Source organism: Equus caballus, chromosome 8 (assembly GCF_041296265.1).
Source record: "Equus caballus isolate H_3958 breed thoroughbred chromosome 8, TB-T2T, whole genome shotgun sequence".
Taxonomy (NCBI): domain Eukaryota; kingdom Metazoa; phylum Chordata; class Mammalia; order Perissodactyla; family Equidae; genus Equus; species Equus caballus.
This window is the reverse complement of record NC_091691.1, coordinates 83,185,274-83,206,598: the sequence shown is the minus strand read 5'-3', so window position 1 is coordinate 83,206,598 and position 21,325 is coordinate 83,185,274.

Below are 21,325 nucleotides of genomic sequence, written 5' to 3'. Positions count from 1 at the left end.
ATGTTGCAGTTTTCAAAGTAGTTTTGCAAGCGTCTTTTCATTTGATACTAGCCGTATATGGAGTGTTTACTATGTGCTGGTTATCAGAAATATTATTTCATTTAGTCTTTCTAAGAACCCTATGAGGTAGGTGCTGTTAATCTTTACAGATGAGATCCTTTGGCAGTTCTGAGGGTAGTCCGAACAAGCTTTTAAAATAGATTCAGAAACAGGCTCATGGAGGATAAAAGGCTTCCACAGGGTTGTTTGACTTTAATGACCTCCTCTTTTTAATCCTTCCTCTTGGACCGGTCTACAGTGATGCCAGCATGTGAACTTTCTGACATTAAATGTCCTTAATAGTCTATCTTTCTACCAACGCTTATTTATATTTTTAGTCCAACACTTTGTGTGAAGAGGCAGGATACTTTGTGACGGGTTTGTTTAAGGATCTGTGTAGCCTCCTAGTTCATGCCCTCTGCCATAGGTCATCCACATGCCTCTGCCCAGACCTTTTCCCCGAGCTTCCAAATTATCCCCTGCCCGGCCCCTGACTAGCCAGCTAGTCTCTGTCTGTGAGTTAATGTGTACTTTGGCCCCTGACCGTTTGTCCTTCTGCACAGAGTGGAAGACGTGCATCGCTTGAAGCTCCGGTGGCAGTGCAGCAGCAGCTTCGCCTCTTCCTTCCTACGTCACCAGGTCCTGAGGTCTTTCTCACGCAGCCGTAGGAGAGGTCCTGGTGCGACAGTACTGGAGGACATGTGGTCTGTGCCTCTTACTCACGCAGCCTGCATGTTACTTCCTTGAGCCTCAGTATCATACATTGAGAGTATTGAGTTTGATCACTAAGCTCCTTTCCAGTAAGAAAAGTACCTGATTTTATGAAATAGGAGGCATTAACTCATATGCTATCAGATCTTTGCATGGCTGGCTTCTTGTCACTCAGGTCACCTAGTCACTCTAACGTATGACCCCAGCTTTTTTTTTTTTTGGTGAGGTAGATTTGTCCTGAGCTAACATCCACTGCTAGTCTTCCTCTTTTTTTTTTTTTGCTTGAGGAAGATTGGCCCTGAGCTAACATCTGTGCCAATCTGCCTCTATTTTGTTTGTGGGTTGCTGCCTCAGCATGGCTGAGGAGTGGTGTAGTCTGTGCCTGGGATCTGAACGCGTAAACCTGGGCCACCAAAGTGGAGTGGGCCGAACTTAACCACTATGCCACCAGGCCGGCCCCCCCAGCTTTTAATTTTAGATAGTGATATGTGCAAGGAAGAAATTCCTTCCTTCCCTTCCTTCCGTCCTTATTTGTTTCTTTTCTGTCTCTCCTCACTAAAATGTGAACTGCAGGAGGTCAGAGCCAATGTTTTATTCATGGTTGTAACCCCAGCATCTATAACAGTGCCTGGTGCATAGTAGGTGCTTTATAAATATTTGTTCAATGAATGAATGAAGTCCATTAAACTGGATAAATCCAATTGTACTTAGATTGTTAGTAGCCAGACGCCTCACATTTTAGAGGAGTTCTAATAGTTCATCCCATCTGCCATCTCGTGCTACACATAACTTAGGCTGGGTAAATGGGTTTCCTCATTGCCAGCAAGTCCCTGGGCAGGAAGTGCCACAGCACCGTCAGCTGCTTACGCATTATGTTTGCCATGCTGTTCCTTTTGACTCTTGTTAGTGCACTGGCTTCTTACAGCCTAGCTAGCTTCAGGAACTGTATGAAATAGCAGTTCAAGCCTTGTGGAGATGATTTGAGGATTTGTTTCAATTTATGAGTTCTTTGGACCAGTCTTCTCTCCCTTTCAAAGCAGGTCTGGAACCATCATGTGGTAAACCCTGTTGATGCATTTTCATCTCGTACTTGCTGGTTCATTACACTGTCTGGTTTGCATGGTCTCCCAGTAGATTGTCAGCTCATCTGTATAGCAGTTTATTCCATCTGCAATGCTTCATTATTTTCGAAGAAAAATGCTATTCGCCCTTGAGCATGGCTGCAGATCTTGCTCTGCTGGGGTGCTGGAGATGAAGCAGCTCTGCAGATGAATGCTTGCTTGAGGCCCAGGAAGTGGAATTTAGTACCTTTCTGAAATTGAGTGCTTTGGGTAGGATGGTTATCTGGAATATCTAGGGCATCCAGGATGGAAACAAGAGACGCTCTAAGTCTAACTGTAGAACAAGGGCAAGGGGAGGGTGGGAAGAATGGCAAGTATGTACCAGGGACTGTGTTGTGCAGTTATCTCATTTAATCCCCTGGCAAACCAAAGGAGAAAACCGGTGCTCATTGATTTAAATACCCACCAGTGAATAGGCTGAGCTAGTGACTCAACAGACCTGGCTGACATCAAAGGCCATGACTTTTTTCACTATACCGTGCAGCTCCCAGGACAGTGCCTGGTACATCAGGGAGTGTTCATTGAATGAATGAGTGAATGAGTGAACGAACGTTGAACAAGCTTGGTTTTACTTCTTTGTGATTTCCATTTTAATGGCCTCTTTTGCACTCTACTCCAGAACTGTCAGCTACCTAGCTCTCCTCCGTGACTTTGGTGCTCCTTGTGGGTCTGCCCTTCTCTTAACTTGATGATCCATTTTTCACCTTGCATACTCAGCTCCCCTCCCATTTAGATCTCTGGTTTTGCTCCTACTCTTTTCGGAACCTTAGCTAAGAAGTTGGTAAAATAAGGTGTGCCTCAATGTTTATGGTGATCATTATGCACTTACCACGGTCGGGAAGAATTGCTTTATGCAAAAGTTTATCTCTGAGAACAGTTATTTCGAGGACAGTTGTAGTTAGGTAGAGGGTAGACTTTGGGTGGGAGGGAATTTGAATGTCTTTCAAATCATCCAAGGCTGTCTGCTGCTTATTCTACTTATGCTGAGTGCAGTGAAATTGAGAGGGAATCCTAGGTACAAGGAGGCTGTGTTTGGGAGATAGAACAGGGGATTTAAAGATATCCCAGCTCTGAGGAAGGAGCCATCAGCTGGCAGACCAAGACTTTTAAGCTTCCAGTGCTGAAGAATGAAAACAAAATGTCTTCTCCAGATTCCATCCCTTAAAGAATTTAATGAATAGAATGGGGATTTGTTTTCCTAGCTCTTTAAGAAAATGTGGCTCTGTGTATAACAATCTACCATATTGTAAGAACCTATCCGTCATAAATAGGGAGGTTTAGGAACAGAGCTTTGAAGCCTTAAAAGCTCCAAAACTACTGCATCAATGGTGCTCACTTCACACCACCTCCCAGCCCTCCAGGGGTGCCTCCTTCCTGAAGACCGACCCCAGGATCTGAGAAGTGTAGAACCTTAGAGGCTGGCCACTCCTGTTTCCTCCCAGTGCGAGAATCTCCCCAGGGCCGACCTGTGGCCGGCCGGTGGTGTGGCAGGGTGGTTGGGTTCGTGCACTCTGCTTCCGCGGCCCAGGGTTTTGCTGGTTCGAATCCTGGGCCTGGACATGGTGCTGCTCGTGGGCCATATTGGGGCGGCGTCCCACGTGCCACAACTAGAAGGACTCACAACTAAAAATACACAACTATGTATGGGGGTTGGGGGGCCTTTGGGGAGAAAAAGGAAAAAAAAAAAGAATCTCTCCAATAGTTTCTGTGACATCATCTTGAAAATCGTCACCACCTAAATCAGCCCATTCAATTGCTTCCAGGCTAGTAGGGTTAGGAAATCCTCTTCTTAACTTGTGACTCCCACCTCTTAGTCTGTGTTTTGCCCTTGGGAGGAGAACAGAGTCAGTCCTCTGCCTCTGCCAGGCATAGCTCTAGCAATCTCTTGCTTCCATTACAAGCCTGCAGAGGGTTAATTATGCATGCAGCTCTGCTCTGCAGAGGAAAAGCACAAAAGGCAGTGTTGAATTAAAGTCACAGAAGCAGTACTTTCTAGCTAATGGTACTGCCCCTCATCCCCAAACAGGTAAGTGGGGGTAAAACGTACAAACATGAATCACAATTTTTCTGTTGACTTTGTGACAGACTTTCTGCCTCTGGGCCGCTGCACCCTCATTTGGAGTTTCTGGCTTTACCTTCAATGACTCTAAGTGCCGTCAAAATAACCCCTGCTCTGTGTGTGTGTGTGTGTGTGTATGGTGAGGACTAGGGTGGGGTAAGGTGTTAGGAGGGAAGAAGGCTGGAGATCTAGATTATTCTATAATTGACAAAGAAGGAAGACCCTTCTGAAATTTTTGCAGAGTCCTCAAAGATGCTGCACAGACCGTAGCCATAGTCACTAAATTTGATTCATCATTGAAGACAGAGTCCAACTTTTAAATGTTCTCCCTCTGGACACAGCATCATTCATGTGTTTAGTTGGTATTTACTGAATGCCCACTGAATGGATAATCCTATTGCTTGTTCTGCATGGAATACATTATCTAAGCCACCTGCAAATTTGAGATTGACTAGGAGAGAAAAGTCAGTGATATCAGTAAAATCGTAGTAATTGTAGCTACCATTTATTGAGTGCCTACTCACTAGACAGATAGTATATAATTCATGTAACCCCTGTTCCCACCACCTTTCACTGTAATATCCTTACAAAGTGGATATTATCAGAGGGTCTGCAACCAGCACGTGTCTGAGCTGGAACTGGAGTCCAGGCTTTTCTGACAGCATAGCCTTGGTTCTTTCTGTGAAACTACACTGTCTCCCCACAGGGACAGGGGCAGAAACCAGTTACAAGGCAGCAACAGCAGCTTTGTACTGAAAGCACTGTGAGTTCAATCCAGTCCACACAACCTCACTGAGCATGTAGACATCTCATTGGGTAAGTTTAGTCTAGGCAGACGTCCTGGAGGAGGTGTCTCCTTGGCTAAATCATATAAGGAATGCAGAATTCGAATTCATGGGGAAATCACTTGGGCTTGCCTTGGATTTGGTTTGCTTAGGGATCAAACACAACTGACAAATGGAAAAGCTCCCCTCCTTCCACTTCCCTCCCTTTTTCCTTCAGTAAGGAGAGAAAGTCTAACTTAAAGCAAGTGGGGAGGGGTCTCTTTTTGTCTGTGCTGAGGTAGAAAAACCCATCTCCCTATTCATCTTCTTCCTCCCTCTCCCCTTAGACTGGAGTTCCCATCCTGCACTTTGTGGTTTTCACTTAACGAATGTTAATGAGATGGCATTGTAATCACCGGATTTTATAAATATCTCATCCACAAATTGGACCACAAAACCCAAATGAGCCAGCTGAGCATCTATATTCCATGAGCCTGTGTTTTCCCCACAGTCTTAACCAAAGGATGTAAAACGTGTTCTTGCTTTGAAGCTGTTCAGGCCCATGGGTGTTAGATGCTGAGGACAACTGCTGTTTGCCTGGCCCTAACTCAAGTGGCTTGTTGGGTATGAGCCTTTCACACAGTCCTGGGTGATGTAAGGGATTTAGGCTTGATCAATTATACCCTTTTCAAGTTAACGCTAGAAAAATGAGAAATTGATTTTTTTGACGAAACAATATTTTAGAAATTCAGGATATAAAAATGGGATTTGACCTCTCTTATCAAGTCAGCTCTCATCATGATGATTACAGTCTCCAATTATGCCATATTTTGTATGTCATGGCCGAATGCGATCAGCTTGTCAGATTTGTTCGGGGAGAGGGTAGAGCAATGATAATGCATCCAGCTGTGACTGCTTTGTGGTGTGAAGGGGAGAACCTGGAGGATCCATCTTGTTTGGCAAATCTGCTGGAGTGAGCATCCTCAGACACGGGCATCAGATTCTAACAATCCTGCTTAATCTCTTTGCAGAGATCTAATGAGCAAAAGCTATATTGAGTAATTTTTCTGGTGCTTCGTTATTTTTACCTGGTATTTCTTACTTTTACCCAATATGCTCCTATTATTATACTCAAATTGTAACCGAATAAGAAGCGAAGAGCTTACGTACATTGCAGACAGTCTGTTGACTTACTGGTAGGTTAAACAGCATTTTGAAGGTAGGACCAAGCTTGACTCACTTTTTATCCTCAGCACCTAGCACACTGCTCGGCCCATAGAAAGGACTTAATTCAGGTTCATTGAATACTTTAAATAGTAATCCAGCCTTGGAACTGTCTGGAGAATAGTCCTCAGGCTTCTCCACTGCAGTAATATGAAAGAAACCCCAATTCTTTAAAATTCGCCAGAAAAAAATGTTGCTTGCTTTGGGTAAGTGACTGTTTGCAAGGTGGTTAGTTAATACAAACATTCGAGTGATTGGATAACTGAAATAAAAAGTAAGTATAACGGAAGGAGAACATGACAGATTTTGTTAAAGATAACAGCTTCCACTTCTCTTAAGATGTGGGAACCTGAATGACTATAACTTTAACTTTCTTACTATTCATTTCCCGCTACTTGGGAATTTTTTTCATTGCCATTTATTTAATCACTGATTTGAAATATCATTATAATTACACACTGAATTCTTGGATCTGCTTTCAGAATTTCTGTTCTAGAACAGAATATATTGATTTTTCTGTCTACTCATTCACTAATAATACACTTCTAATTATAGTAACTTTTTTATATGTTTTACTATCTGCCAAGGCTAGTCATTCATTACTAATTGTTTTCCAATAATTTTTTTGTTATTTTTGCATAGCTCTTCTTTAGACTGAACTTAATAGTCATTTTGTCAAGTTAAGTTGTTCTTTGCTTGCTCTCTGCCTTCTCTTCCAAAAATCTGCTTAGATTTTTTATTGGAATTGTGCATGAATCAAGGCATGCAAAGTTTAGTATCTGTCCTGTTGTAACTGTGTGCCTGTTCATGCCCCAGTTTTCTCATGTCAGGTGTTGAAAACCATAAATACTTTACAAATCTGAGGCTTTATTATTTATGGGATTTTTAATGATTCAGTATCCTTTATTTGATAGAATATGGATACCCTTCCCTCAATTCTAAGATATGTGTCAGATAATAAAAAAGAGGTTATAATTCAATACATAGGAGACTTCCAATTCTGGTTAGGGAGTAAGAAGTTACAAGAGACCACTGCTTCCACCCTAAACAGGAGAATAAGCTAGATAAGCTACAAAATCATAACTTTAAAAACTCATCAGACATACTAGCAACCCAAGTGTCCATAGATGGATGAGTAGATAAATAAAACTTGGTATATACATACAATGGAATATTATTCAGCCTTAAAAAAGAAGGAAATTCTGACACTTGCTACAGTGTGGATGAATCTCCAGGACATTAAGTGAAACATATGAGTCACAAAAGGACAAATATGAATGATTCAGCTTACATGAGGTATCTAGAGTAGTCAAATTCATAGAGACAGAAAATAGAATGGGGTTGTCAAGGACTTGGGAGAGGGAAAAAGGGGAATTATTTTTTAATGGGTACAGAGTTTCAGGTTGGGAAGATGAAAAAGTTCTGAAGATGGTGGTGATGGTTGCACACACAATGTGAATGTACTTAATGCCACTGAACTGTGGACTTAAAAATGATTCAAATAGTAAGTATAAGTTATGTATATTTTGCCACAATTGAAAAAAAACCCATCAGAGAGATGAAGACAGAAAGAAACTTAAAAAAAATACAATCCAGGAAGTGTTGAGCTATTCCTAGGAGGGAAGAGCAGGGCAGTGGGAAGGAGAGGAACCTGCCAGAGGCAGGAATAAGAAGCCAGCTGAACTTCAGATAACTTAAAAAAAAGTAAGCATTTTATTAATCTATAACTGACATATAATAAATTTCAAATATTTAAAGCGAAAAATTTAATCGGTTTTGACATCATTATACACCAATGAAACCATCACCACAATCAAAATAATGAGCATATCTTACCTCCAAAAGTTTCTCTGTGCCCCCTTGTAGTCCTTCCTTCTCAACCCTCCCCATCCCCAGGCAACTAATGATTTATTTTCATTACTATAGATTTGTTTGTATTTTCAAGAATCTTATATAAATGGAATCATGCAGTAGGCATTCTTTTAAGTTTGGCTTCTGTCACTCAGCATATTTATTTTGAGATTCATCTACATTGTTGAGTGCATCAATAGTTCATTGCTTTTTATTGTGGAGTAGTATTCCATTGTATGGCTATAGCACAATTTTTTATCTGTTCATCTGCTGATGGACGTTTTGGTTGTTTCCAGGTTTTGGCTGCTATGAATAGAGCTGCTGTATTTGTGCACAAATCTTTGCATGGACATATGCTTTCTTTTCTTGAGTAAATAAATACCAAGGACTGGAATGGCCAGATGATAGACCAGGTATATGTTTAAGTTTTTAAGAAACCACCAAACCATTTTCCAAAATAGTTGTACCATTTTACATTCCCACCAGCAGTGTATGAGAGTACCAGTTTCTTCTTGTCCTCACCAACACTTGGTAGAGTTAGTCTTTTTAATTTTAGCCATTTAAATGAGTATGTAGTGGCATTTTATTGTGTTTTAATTTGCGTTTCCTTAATGACTAATGATGTTAAGCATCTTTTCATGTGCTTATTTGCCATCCATATATCTTCTTTAAGTGTCCATTCAAATCTTTTGCCCTCAATGAACTTTTAGGCCAGGGCACATGTGGGCTGGCATGACCAATTAGTATATTAAGGAGCCCCAGCCACACAGCAGGTCTGTACCCACCTATAAACACTTTCTAATGGGCTTCACTGAGTACATGGAGATAGGACACTCAATTAGTTTCCTAGGGCCGCCATAAAAAAGTACCATGGCTGAGTGGCTTAAACAACAGAAATTTATTCTCCTATATCTCTGGAAGCTAGAAGACTGAGATAATGGAGTCAGCCAGGTAGATTTCTTCGAGGGCTGTGAGGAAGAATCTGTTCCATGCCTCTCTCCTAGCTTCTGATGGTTTACTGGCAATTTTTGGTGTTCCTTGGCTTGCAGAAGCATTGCTTCAGTCTCTGCCTTTGTCTTCACATAACATTCTCCCTGTGTGTGTGTCTGTGTCCAAATTTCCCCTTTTTGTAAGGACACCATTCACACTGGATTCTGGACCCACCTTACTGCGTATGGACTCAACTAATTATATCTACAATGACAAATAAGGTCACATTCTGAGGTACTGGGGGGCTAAGATCTCAACATAAGAATTTTTGAGGAACAAAATTCAACCTGTAACATATACCAAGGGCTGGAAGCAGGGAATGAAAGCTAAGAGAAAGTTCCTTTGAGACACATGAGCAAGGCCATGGCACTGAAGGCTGTGGGTGGACCAGGAGACCTGAGAGAAGTCCACCCAAGTTACTTTGAGTCTTCACTGAGTGCACTGCAGCATCCTACTGAAAGCTAGGGGCCCAGAGGAGAACATTAGGAGCTTATACTGGTCTTCACCAAGTAAAAGGAAGTACCTGTGAATATAGGGAATGGGGCGGTGAATGCCCCTCTGGCCACTTTAGACCTTCACAGTGTGCATTACAGTGGTCCTCTGAAGGCTGGGGACAGGGAAGCATGGCAGAGAGAGATATAGTTCAGTGTACATAAAGCCAAGGGCAGGACTGGAGAACAAAGAGAACTCTCTAGTTGCCCTAAATCTGGTAGCAGGGCGGTAAAGAAAACAAAGATATCCTCCATGGTTTGGAAAATGGTGGTTGGGCTTTCAAGCATAAAGAGATCTTCAGAGTCTTGAATTGCTCAGATTCCAAGTCCTACTGGATGGAAAGTCTTGATGCTGTCCACAAAACCTCTGAAGCCAAGTGATGAATTCAATCTAACTGAAGTTGCAGCAAAGCCCAGACTTACCTCAACTCTACATTAGTTTGACTCAGTCTCTCATACCAGAGCTTGAAAGGATATGCCCCTTTCTGGGAGTAAATATTATTTAATCCCTACCATGTTTTAAAACACACAATGTTTGGCATACAAAAAAAAATTGCAAGACGTAAAAGGCAGGAAAATATGATCCTGGTGAAGAGAGGAGACAGGTAAGGACCTGGAAGTGCTAAAAATGAAAAACATAATATCAGAAATGAGTTCATTTGACACACTTAATTGCATACCAGATATAGTTGAGGAAAGAATAGTGAACTTGAAACACATCAATAGAAATTACTCAAACTGAAGCACAAAGAAAAATTAGAGTAGGAATAGAAAAAAGGATCAGTGGACTCAGAAATAGAAAATATCTTAAATCAGTGCAAAACCAAAAATGGACTATTACATGTATGATTGGAATAACAATTAGAAAAGAGGGAGATGGGACGTTAAATATTTGAAAAGATAATGGCCAAGAAGTTTCCAAAATTGATAAAAGGCATTAACCCACAGATCCAAGAATCCCTGAGAATTCCAATGTAAAGAAAACCATCTTTAGGCACATGTTAGTCAAGCTGCTGGAAACCAAAGATGAAGAAAATAATCTTAAAAGCAGTCAGAGAAAAATGAATATATTATATACAGGTAAAAAACAATACAAAAATATCCTGACTTCTTGTCAGAAATAACAGATTACAGAAAACAATGAAGGAATAACTTTAAAGTACTTAAAGATAAAATAAAAACTGTCCATCTAGAATCGTGTATCTCATGATGATGTCCTCCAAGAATTAAGGTAAAATAAAGACATTTCCAGAGAGACTGAAGCTGAGAGAATTAATCTTCAGCAGAATGCCACTACAAGAAATGCTAAAGGAAGCTCTCCAGGCTGAAGGGAAACTATATCAGATGGAATCCTGGATCTTCAAGGAGATTGAAGAGCAACAGAAGAGATAATTATCTGGATAAATATAAAATACCTTTAAAAATTATTAGATAGATAGACATCTATATGTATCTGAGTGTATATTTACGTTACTTTAAAAGAATATGGGCTGCTTAACGTAAAAGCAATAGCAATATATTCTTGGGTAGTTATAACATATGTAGAGGTAAAATGTATGAGAAGAAGAGCATAAGGGTTAGGAAAGGGAAAAATTGGATTATACTGTTCTAAGTTCCTTACAATGTTAATGAAGCTGTATAGTATTATTTGAAAGTAGACTGTGATAGGTTAGAGATACATAGTACAATTTCTAGGGTAACAAGTAAAAAACTAGAGCTAAGAAGTATAGCTAAGGGGGCTGGCTCGGTGGCCCAGTGGTTAAGTTCATGCACTCTACTTCAGTGGCCTGGGGTTTGCTGGTTCAGATCCTGGGGGCGAACCTACACAGTGCTCATCAAGCCATGCTGTGGTGGCATCCCACACAGAGGAACTAGAAGGACTTACAACTAGGATGTACAACTATGTACTGGGGCTTTGGGGAGAGAAAACAAAAAAAGAGGAAAGAAGTACAGCTAAACAGATAGTAGGGGATATAAAATGGATTACTAAAAATACTTGATTAACGTGAAGCTTGGAAAGGAAGAACAGAAACGACAAAAAAGACAGAGAACAAATACCAAGATGAAAGTCTTAAATAGATGCATATATATGATTAATTAAACGCAAATTATCTGAATACTCTGCATAAAAGGCAGTGGTTGTCAGACTGGATAAAACACACACAGTCTATATACTATTTACATGAAACACACTTTAAAAATAAAGACACAAACAAATAAAAAGTGGAAGGGTGGAAAAATACATACCATCCACATTCTAAGCATGGGAAAGTTGCTGTAGCTTAATATCAGAAAACATGACTTCCAGGCAAGCGTCTCACTAGAGATAAAGAATGATATATTATAACGATAAAGAGATCAATTCATCAAGAAGATTTAATATTCCTAAATGTGCATACACCTAATAAGAGTACTTCAATGTTATGACACAAAATTGATCTTTCTAAAGGGAGAAGTAGACAAAGCTACAACCAAAGCTGATGATTTTACACCCTGTCAGCAATTGACAGAAAAGATAGACCAGAAAATCAGTAACTCTGAGCTTCCTGGGTCTATGGTTTGGTGTCATTAATTTTGGAAAGTTCTAGGCTATTATTGCTTCAAGTATTTCTCCTACTACATTTTCTTTCTTCTCTTGATATTCCAATTATGTATATGTTATACCTTTTGATATTGTCTCACAGTTCTTGGATATTCTGTTATTTTTTTTAATTCTTTTTTTCTCTTTGTATTTCCATTGGAGAGTTTCTGTTGACCTATCTTCAAGCTCATTGATTCTTTCCTTGGCCATGTCCAGTCTACTGATGAACCCATCAAGGCATTTTTTGTTTCTGTTACGCTGTTTTTGATTTCTAGCATTTCCTTTTAATTCTTTTTTAGTTTCCATCTCTACCATTACCCATTTGTTCTTACATGTTGTCTTCTTTTCTGTTAGAGTCCTTAACATAATAATCACAGTCATTTAAAATTCCCTGATACTTCAGCATCTGTGTCACATCTGAGTCTGGTTCTGATGATTGTTTATTCGAGACTTTGTTTCTTCTTTCATTTTGGTTTGCCTAGTGATTTTTCCTAAAGCTAGGCATACTGTTCTGGGTACTAGGAACTGAGGTAAGTAGGCCTTTAGGTGAGGATTTATGTTAATCTGGCTAAGACGTGGACTGTATTTAATATTTGCCATAGTTACAGGTGCCAGAGAATTCAGCTTCTTCTAGAGTCTTTGTTTTTGTGTCCTCTTGACTTTGGGAAAAATCTTTTTCCTGGAAAGTGAACCTCTGTTATGGATAAGGCTCTGGCTGGGTATATTTTATCATTACTCTTCCTCTCCCCCTTCTAGAGTATAAGCTGTATTATTCCTTTTGTATGAACTCCAAAAACAGGGAAGTAATCTATGGGGATAGAAATCAGAATGTGTTTGCCTCTGGGGTGGGGGAATTGACTAAAAGGGGCTGACTGAAAATTTCAGGGTTGGTTGAAATATTCTATGTGTTGTTTTGGGTGTCAAAATTCGTGAAACTGAATACTTATCTGAATACTTTATTATATGTAAATTTTACTTCAATAGGAAAAAGGGAAAATCCAGTCTATAGATATGGGAAAACAGAGTAATGTGAGCAAAGTGTCTGTAATCATGGAGGGAGACACTAGTATAAGCCCAGATGAATAGCATGGGAGACGTAAGTTGGTGCCATCCCCTTACTTTGTGAGCTTGTATCAGTCACTTCATTTATCTGGGTTTTAGGTTCTTCTTTTATGAAAAGAAGTGGTTGAACCAGATGATCAGTAAATAGGGTGATCTTACTGTTATGTATTGTCCACATCGTGACATTCTTGAGAGGGAGATGAAGCTCCCTTAATAATTATGCCAGGAGAAGAGTCGTAAACTGCTCCTGTCCTGGGCAAATGGGGAGGAATAGTTATCCTGTCAATAAGGGTCTCTGAAACATCTAAACCGTGTGAGGTGACAGCCTCAGTATCAGCAGCAGTCTGGGCTCTAGGAGTCGGATCTTACGTGTGATTTCATGGGTTCTGTTTGAGCTGATGATGTGTCAGCACAGCTGCTTGCAGGGCAGTGAGAGGGGTTTTCGAAAGGCCTCCAGCCCCTCCAGTCAGTGGGCTGCCGCCTCCCATGCCTGCGGAATAATAAAGACTTTCCAGTGGTAAGACATTGACATTTCTAGGTTAAAAACTATTGTTGAAACGGAGCTAATTTCTCAATAGGGTGAAAAATGGATCTCGCTTTCCTCTGCTCTGATAATATGAAAATAATGGGTCTCCTTTACAACAGTTGCCTTCCTTTTTTTCCCAATCTTTGGAGGCAACTGATTAATCTGTATTTATAAGACTCAAGATTACAAACTATTAGTGTCACCTCTGTGCTGCCAAAGCTTTGAAGGGCCTGAAAGAAGGTCCTAAGTGACTAGGGTTCTAGCCATTCTGAAATATAATGTCACATTGCTGGAATTCAGTTTACTAAAAGAGACATCTAGCTAGAATCTATTCCTAGAAAGAATCCAATGGGTTACATACATTTGTATATAAAAGCAATAGAGACTAGAAAATATCTAGCAGGTGACTGGAAAACGCTCCAGAAGTTCCTGAACCTCCCTAAGGTCTTGAGAAGGGAGTGGGATTTAGACAAGAGAATAAGCACTGTGCTCAGAGTTGGGTGGGACCAAGACTCCTGTAAATAAATAAATTTATTTATAAATAAATCCAGTCTCTTAGAGCAGGAGGCAGTCTTCCAATTTGGGTGCTGCTAAATAGGACCTCTTTGTCCCCAGACATGCCCCAGTGGATGTAACCCGTGCTAAGAATCAGGAGAGGAGATTCCAGTCCCAGGTCTGCCCAGGGAAGGTCAGATTGCCTGATGGTTAAGGGCATGGACTTCATCAGCATGACCTTGGGAGGTTAGTAACCACGTTAGAGGGTAGCACAGAGGATAAAATGAGATAAGGATTTCAAATCCTTTAGCGTACTCCCTGATGCATCATTCCACAAATTCCAATACCAGAAAGTTAGTTTCTCAGGTTCTGCAAGGTGCCTCTATAGTCCATAACTTTGATATGCTGCTGTCTGTCTTTGGCAGTCTAGTGAAGCCTGTAAACCACGTCTCATAATTTTTTTTTTATTTTGAGGAAGATTAGTCCTGAGCTAACGACTGCCAGTCCTCCTCTTTTTTGCTGAGGAAGCCTGGCCCTGAGCTAACATCCGTGCCCATCTTCCTCTACTTGGTATGTGGGACGCCTACCACAGCATGGCGTGCCAAGTGTTGCCATGTCTGCACCTGGGATCCGAACCAGTGAACCCTGGGCTGCCTAGAAGCGGGACGTGTGAACTTAACCGCTGCGCCATGGGGCCAGCCCCCTCATAATTTTTTAAATGCAATTATATTGCATATAACTATTAAAATAGTAAAAACAAAATTTTTGATATAGTAATAGGTATTCCTTAAATTAATGTATTAAATAAGATCTAGTGGTGGCTTTAATGTCTATTTATTTCAAAGTAGTGATAAATACATGATATTCTAAGATATCTGCTATAATTTAACGTGATATAAAAATATACGGGATTGGTGACTGAGTCACAGATATTGCTAATATCACTGTGATTTGTTGCCTACTTTCATAATTGAAGGAAATTTGTTAATTTCAGTTAGAGGTTAGTCAAAATGAAGATGTAATTTGTTTCCCATCCAGATTTACAGACCGCTTGAACTTTATTTACGGTGAGCAACTGTTTCCCAGGACTCAGGACTTTCAGTGCTAAAACTGAGACAGTCTCATGCAAACTGGGACAGTTGGTCACTTAGTGGACCCCAGGTTAAGCATCCCTGGGAGCTCCACAGTAAGATGTAACTTTCTTTCTCACAGGTAACATATTACCCCATTATTACCTTTTCATCTTTCAGAGGGAATTAGAATTAGCTTCAAAGACCAGACTTACCAAGTGATATATTTCTTTTAAACCTACTGTGCTTTAGTTTTTTTGACGTTTTTGTTTTTAATTTTCAGTGAACCTCATTGTGTTTTTATTGTTGCTGTTGGAATGCTGACAAGTTAATTACTAATTACGGCATAACAGTGGTTATATGAAATCTAAGCAGCTGCTTTTTGATTAGAGAAGTCTGAAAGCTGAGCAGAGCACAGGGCTGGGCCCAGAAAAGCCACTTAGGCCACTGCAGCAGGAGGGGGAGATGGTGGGTGCCCACAGGGATGCAGGAAGGTGAAGACACACTTCGTTTCTGACGTTCTTGTGCTTTTTTCAGCATGATGTCATGCTTAGGGGCCCAGAGTAAGAGTCAAGGGACTTAGATTCCAGACTTGCATCTGTTATTTACAAGCTGTGTAACGTAGGAGAAGTCAGTTCACACCTCAGAGCCTCTGAAATTCCTTCCAATGTTAATATCCTCTGGTTGTCAATCTGAGAAACCCATACCTTCAGTGCCCATTCACCTAGAAAGTCCCATCTATTGGAGTCCTGTTTCTAGAGGGAGGAAAGGAAGTATGCTGGGGTTGCTTTGACCAAGACATTTCCTTCCCTTGGTCCCATTCTGAGCCAGGTCTCAAATGCTAGTAGTCATGGTTCATGGGGTTGCTGGCTCCCACTCTGCAGGTTCCCCACAAGGAATGCGGTGTAGTATTAACAGGACACCAGTGGCCTCAGCCCAAGTGGATACTGTTATTTGGGACAACTCTGTGGAGATTGATATTCCTGTATGTGGCTATAAAAGTGTGTGGGCCTGTTGGCTTTTCTTGTTTAGCTTTTCTTGTTTGGTTGAATATTTTGCCCGATGGATAAAGACCTCACTCTGGGGTCCCAGTGCTTCATCCAGTGGTCACTTATGGACAGAACTGAGCCATAGGTAAGGCCTCAATATTCCCTAGGGGGATTTTAGCCTGTTTTTAATTGTATTCCGAATGGAATCATTGAGTTTTTGTGGGGAGGGGAAGGAGTAAGAAACAAAATAGTCAAAGATTTTTTTTCCAGATCACAAAAATAAATGTTCATTGGGGAAAATTTAGAAAATTACAGAAAAGTGCCAAAATTTCACCATGCAGGAATAGCCATTGTTAATTAATATGCTGGTGTCTGTCCTTCCACGTGGGGATATGAGGGAATGCCATAATTGAACATCTGAAGGGATTTCTGGATATATCCACTCATGAAAACTCTCTCTACTATCTGGTGAGCTTCATGCTGAAATGAAGTAGTATGTGCCATTTGCTTTAGAAGAAAAGTATTAACAACCACAACAGAACTTTCTGCCTGGGTGGGACAGGCTGACCACTGAGGAGTAAATTCTCCTATGTGAGGCTGTTTAGTGTAAAGATTGCATACTGAGCCATACCGTCTTCCTATCTCTGAAACTGAATGAAGCATTTTCTGTTGATAGAAATGATACTGCCAAGGAGATAGGACTAGATGCTGCAGGAACTTTACAGAGAGAACTCGAAGAGGAGCCACAGGTAAGTCTGAGCAATGGTGCAATTAACAAACACCTACTGAGTACACCCTGAGAAGGAGTCAGAGTAAAGGACACAAAGCAGTGTGGGACATGGTGCTCACCCTCAAGGAGCTAACATTAGTTGGTTACAAGGTACAAAGCAAGATGAGCTAAAGGCCAAAGTCGCAGCAAATGCAAGGACTGCCGTCAATGGTGGGGTTTTTAGGGCAGAGTGGAAGGAGAAGAATCCTATGTCAGGAGGAGGAATTAGGGGCCAGGCATGCAAGCTTATTTGAGGGAGGTAGGATCTGTAGCTGGATACCAAGACGTTAAATTAGGGCAATTTCCATATGCACACCAGCTTTTGGCAATATCTGTTTTTGAAAGTTTAACATCTAAGGTATTAATCTGAACAAGGTTGGTTATGTTTTGGTAATAAGTTAACCCCCAAATCTCAGTGGTTTAACACCAGAGTTGATTTGGCTCACTCAAACACTGCTGGGAATGCAAAATCATGAATAGGTTTCTGAAGATGCCATTTTCTAGGAGGCTGTCAGCAATCTGTTCACGCCAGCTTCTTCCCTCTCTTTCCATAGCCACTGTCTCCCTCCCAGAGGGACTTAGTCTCTTTTTATTCATTGCTACATTACTGCCTATTTTATCTTTTGAGCTTCTTCTGTGTGTCCCCAAACTGGCAGCAGAGGAGGCTAGACTCCTATTTCCAAGATCTTGAGGTTAGTCTGATAATTGTCTGACTGCTTTTCTGATATGACCTGGGTCTTGGGGGGCTGTGGGCTTGCTCAATCATGTCCCAACGCTCTTGCTTGGGGGGGCAGCATCACAAGCCTGAGATTACGGCTTGTACATCTGAAGGGTAATCCCTGGTTACAAAGCAAGGTGAACTCTGGAGTTGGAGTTACTGAGTCCACGTAGGGGCACATGAGAAGAGGACAGCAAGTGGAAGCTGAGTGGGAGGGGGACTCTGGGGAGTTAGTATGTGAGGAAGGTCAGTGCAGTCAGAAGGAAAGCAAATGAGGAGGATGTCCCTGAAGCAAAATGCTGGGACCATTTAAAGGGGCTGCCAGAGAGTTAACTATGCCCACAACAGTGAAACAGTCCAGGCATTCAGCAAAAGGAACATAGGGAATTACAGAGGTTAAAAAGAATGACAAAGTTCTCTGGTCCCTTGTCACTCATCGGTGGCTCATGATTCTCTTCTTTAGATAGTATCCGGATCAACCCAACCCTCTTCCTTTTATTCCAGACTCACTGAACTTACCTCTTCTATCATCCCTTCTCCCTGCTGTAGCATTTGCTAGATCCAGCCCATGGAAAATCCCCTGTCTTAGTTAGGGCTGGATCAAAGAGTGCAAGTGTGCAGGCCATGTAGTATCTCTCACCAGAGGATCATTTCTTGGTCTAGGACATCCAGGTGGGAGGACATCTCCCATCTGGAAACCCTCAGCTACCTATAGGAAAGACCATTTGGGCCATTTCCTCTTACAAGCCTTCCCAGTCCATGTAATGTTGTCTCCCAAGAATGAAGTCTTCAAGTAGTTATTCTGCTCTTGACATAGTTAAAGGCAGAAAACTTTCTCGTATATGTTCCATTTTGAAAGATGTAATGCTTCCAACAGGACAAAACAAATCTATGTGGTTATTTCAGTTTCTGATTTTCTACTTAACTCTGACTTTTCTCTCTTGTAAGTCACTCAATCATCCTCCTTTACTGTCTTCTACACTTCGTTAAAGATAATTTCATGTGTCCCATTTCTGAGAAAAATATCACCAACTGAATTTCCACCTGAGTTCCCGGCAGGCTTTATTTACTGATTAGGTCACAAAGGTTTCTGGAAGCTAAATCAGACATATTAGTGTTTGTGACTAAAGTTGTTTAAGATCTATATCTATATATGTGTGATATCTGCTGCAAGATGAGAATGAGTTTTAAATTGATCTGTAAGTGTTGAACAACTGTGTCCACTGAAACATTTTAGACATTTCTTCTGAACTTATCACTTCATGTCATAGGTTGGTCAACTTTCATATTTCCTCCATACCCACTTTTTCCTTTCAATGTGGTGCATGAACCCCAGCCAGAACACTCACTTACACAAGATCAATATCCCTGGCACTGAGCATCTCCTTGGTGTGTGAATTGAGTCCTTGTATACTAGGAATGTCTTTAGAATTTGTTGATTTTGGAGTTGATGTTTGATTTGTTTCTGAATCTGTTGTTAGAGCTCATCCATTCACTGTCTGTAGATGCCAGAGAGCTTTAGAAAATGTAATTTGAGGACGTAACTTTCATCACCCAATAATGCTGTCGGGCTTTTACAGTATGGTACCTTTGAGGAGGAATAATAGCACCTGGAGCACATCTGAGTCTGTATCACTGAATTGTGTTCCATAGGTTCTTCTTTGTGGGTCCTTGAATTACTTGGTGGATGGGGTAATATTGTAAACAGATGTAGTGGGTTGGATTGTGGCCCCCAAAAGATATGTCCACCTGGAATGTGACCTTATTTGTAATAAGGGTCTTGCAGATGTAATTGAGGTAGGGCTCTTGAGAAGAAATCATCTTGGATTAGAGTGGGCCCCAAATCCGATGGCAAGGCCTTACAAGAGAAGAGAAGGGGAAACAGATACAGACACATAGAGAAGGCCATGTGAGGAAGGAAGCAAATTAGAGTTATGTAGCTATAAGCCAAGGAATGCCAAGGGTTGCCAGCAACCACCAGAAGCAGGAGAGGGACATCGAATGATTCTCCCTCAGAACTTCCAGAGGAAATCAAACTTGCTGATACCTTGATTTCAGACTTCTGGCCTCCAGAACTGTGAGGGAATAAATTTCTGTTGCTTTAAGCCGCCAAGTTTGTGGTAATTTATTATGACAGCCCTAGGAAACTAATACAATGAAGGTTGTCAAAGGAAATATTTTACATACAATAAGGAGCGTGTTACTTAAAGCAAGGGTTGGCAAACCATAGCCTTGGGCCAAATCTGGCTGCTGCCTATTTTTGTAAATAAAGTTTTATTGGAACACAGCCGTACTCATCCATTTATGTATCATCTCTGGCTGCTTTTGTGCTACAGTGGCAGAGCTGAGTAGTTGTGACAGAGACTGTAAGACCCACAGTGAAGAATGTATTTACTAAAATGTATTTTTTTGTGCAAATACAGATTTACTTAAGAGAGGAACAATGATGGGGAATAGGGGATTCTGCAGGATTTCTTTGGCCACCCTTAACGTATCCGCCTTGAAAATCTGTATGTTTATACTTTGAATCTGCTTAAAGTCACATCTCTCCTATAGAAGCGGAGATATTGATTAAAAGAAGTCTAACAAAAACAACTGATCTATAGGATTTGTGTAGCCTCAAGGTAGACTGTTTAGTTCAACCTCCTCATTTTGACTTCCTGGACTTAATGTGAATTGGAGGCATTATTAAGTTGGGAGGATTGAGTAGGCAATAAACATACTCTCAGAATAAGGAAAAGAGCTATCTATCATTGTACTGAAGGTCCATCGCTCCCAGATGGTCCCGGTGCTGTGCTTCTTATTTGATTAGCAATGAGGATACAATTAGTTGGGCTTTCTCTCTTGATGTGTGAAGTCCTCCCAGCTCCTACACAAGAGATATGGTAGCTGAATTTAAGTAGCACACACAACAGCTTATTTATTTACCTTAGTATAGTATATAAAAAGGCATTATTTCTCTATTGAGGAAGTCATCCTCAATGATGATGCATGCTTTTCTCCTAACTTTTTTGCCTTTTAAAGTTTTCTAGGGAAATAAAGATTTAGAAATTTGGTCATCGAACTTCTACTTGAATATTTCGACTGGCTTTGAAAAAGACTCCTCTTCCAAAAATTTTTCATACCTCTTGAAAATCCGCTTCAAGGGATTTATACAGGGAAATAATCATGCATGTTCAAACCTTCAGTTACAAAGATGTTCATCAAAACACTATTTACAGCAATGAAAAATGTCAAAGAATTTAAACCTAAATTTGAAGCAACAATGGAGAATTGGTTAAATAATTTACAGTGCTTCCATACTGTGAGCTTATCAAAGAATATTTGATGACATGGAAAGATGCTCTTAATATATTTTTAAGTGAGGAAAAAGCAGAAAACCCCACCTTATGCATAGTGTAGAACAAGCAGCACACTCTCAGAAAAACAGGTGAAAGTTTTAGGTGATTTTTTATATTTTTTTCTTATCTCTATTTTCTATTATGTTTTCAAAGAATATTTTTGTAATAATAAGAAAAAAACAGTTAAAATGAGCAGACTGCCCTTTCAAATATTTTCATTTAGAATTGAGGATTGTTAGTTGATATGAAAATAACTTTTTCTTTTGCTTCCTAGAGAAATTAATAAAGTACTTAAATTGCTGCTCGCCAGGAGAGTAGATTTAGACAAGTCACTTTCTTTCCCGAGCCTTGGTTTCTTCATCCGGAAACAAGAGCATTGAATTCATTGAGTCTCTAAGTTCCTAGTCACCCATGATATTCTGAGTTTTCTGGGCTAGTGTTCGGAGCAGCCTATTCGGCGAGCTAACTCACTCACCAAGAACAGCGCACTCAAAGGAGGATGCCTTAGTTGTGGAGGCTGGTTC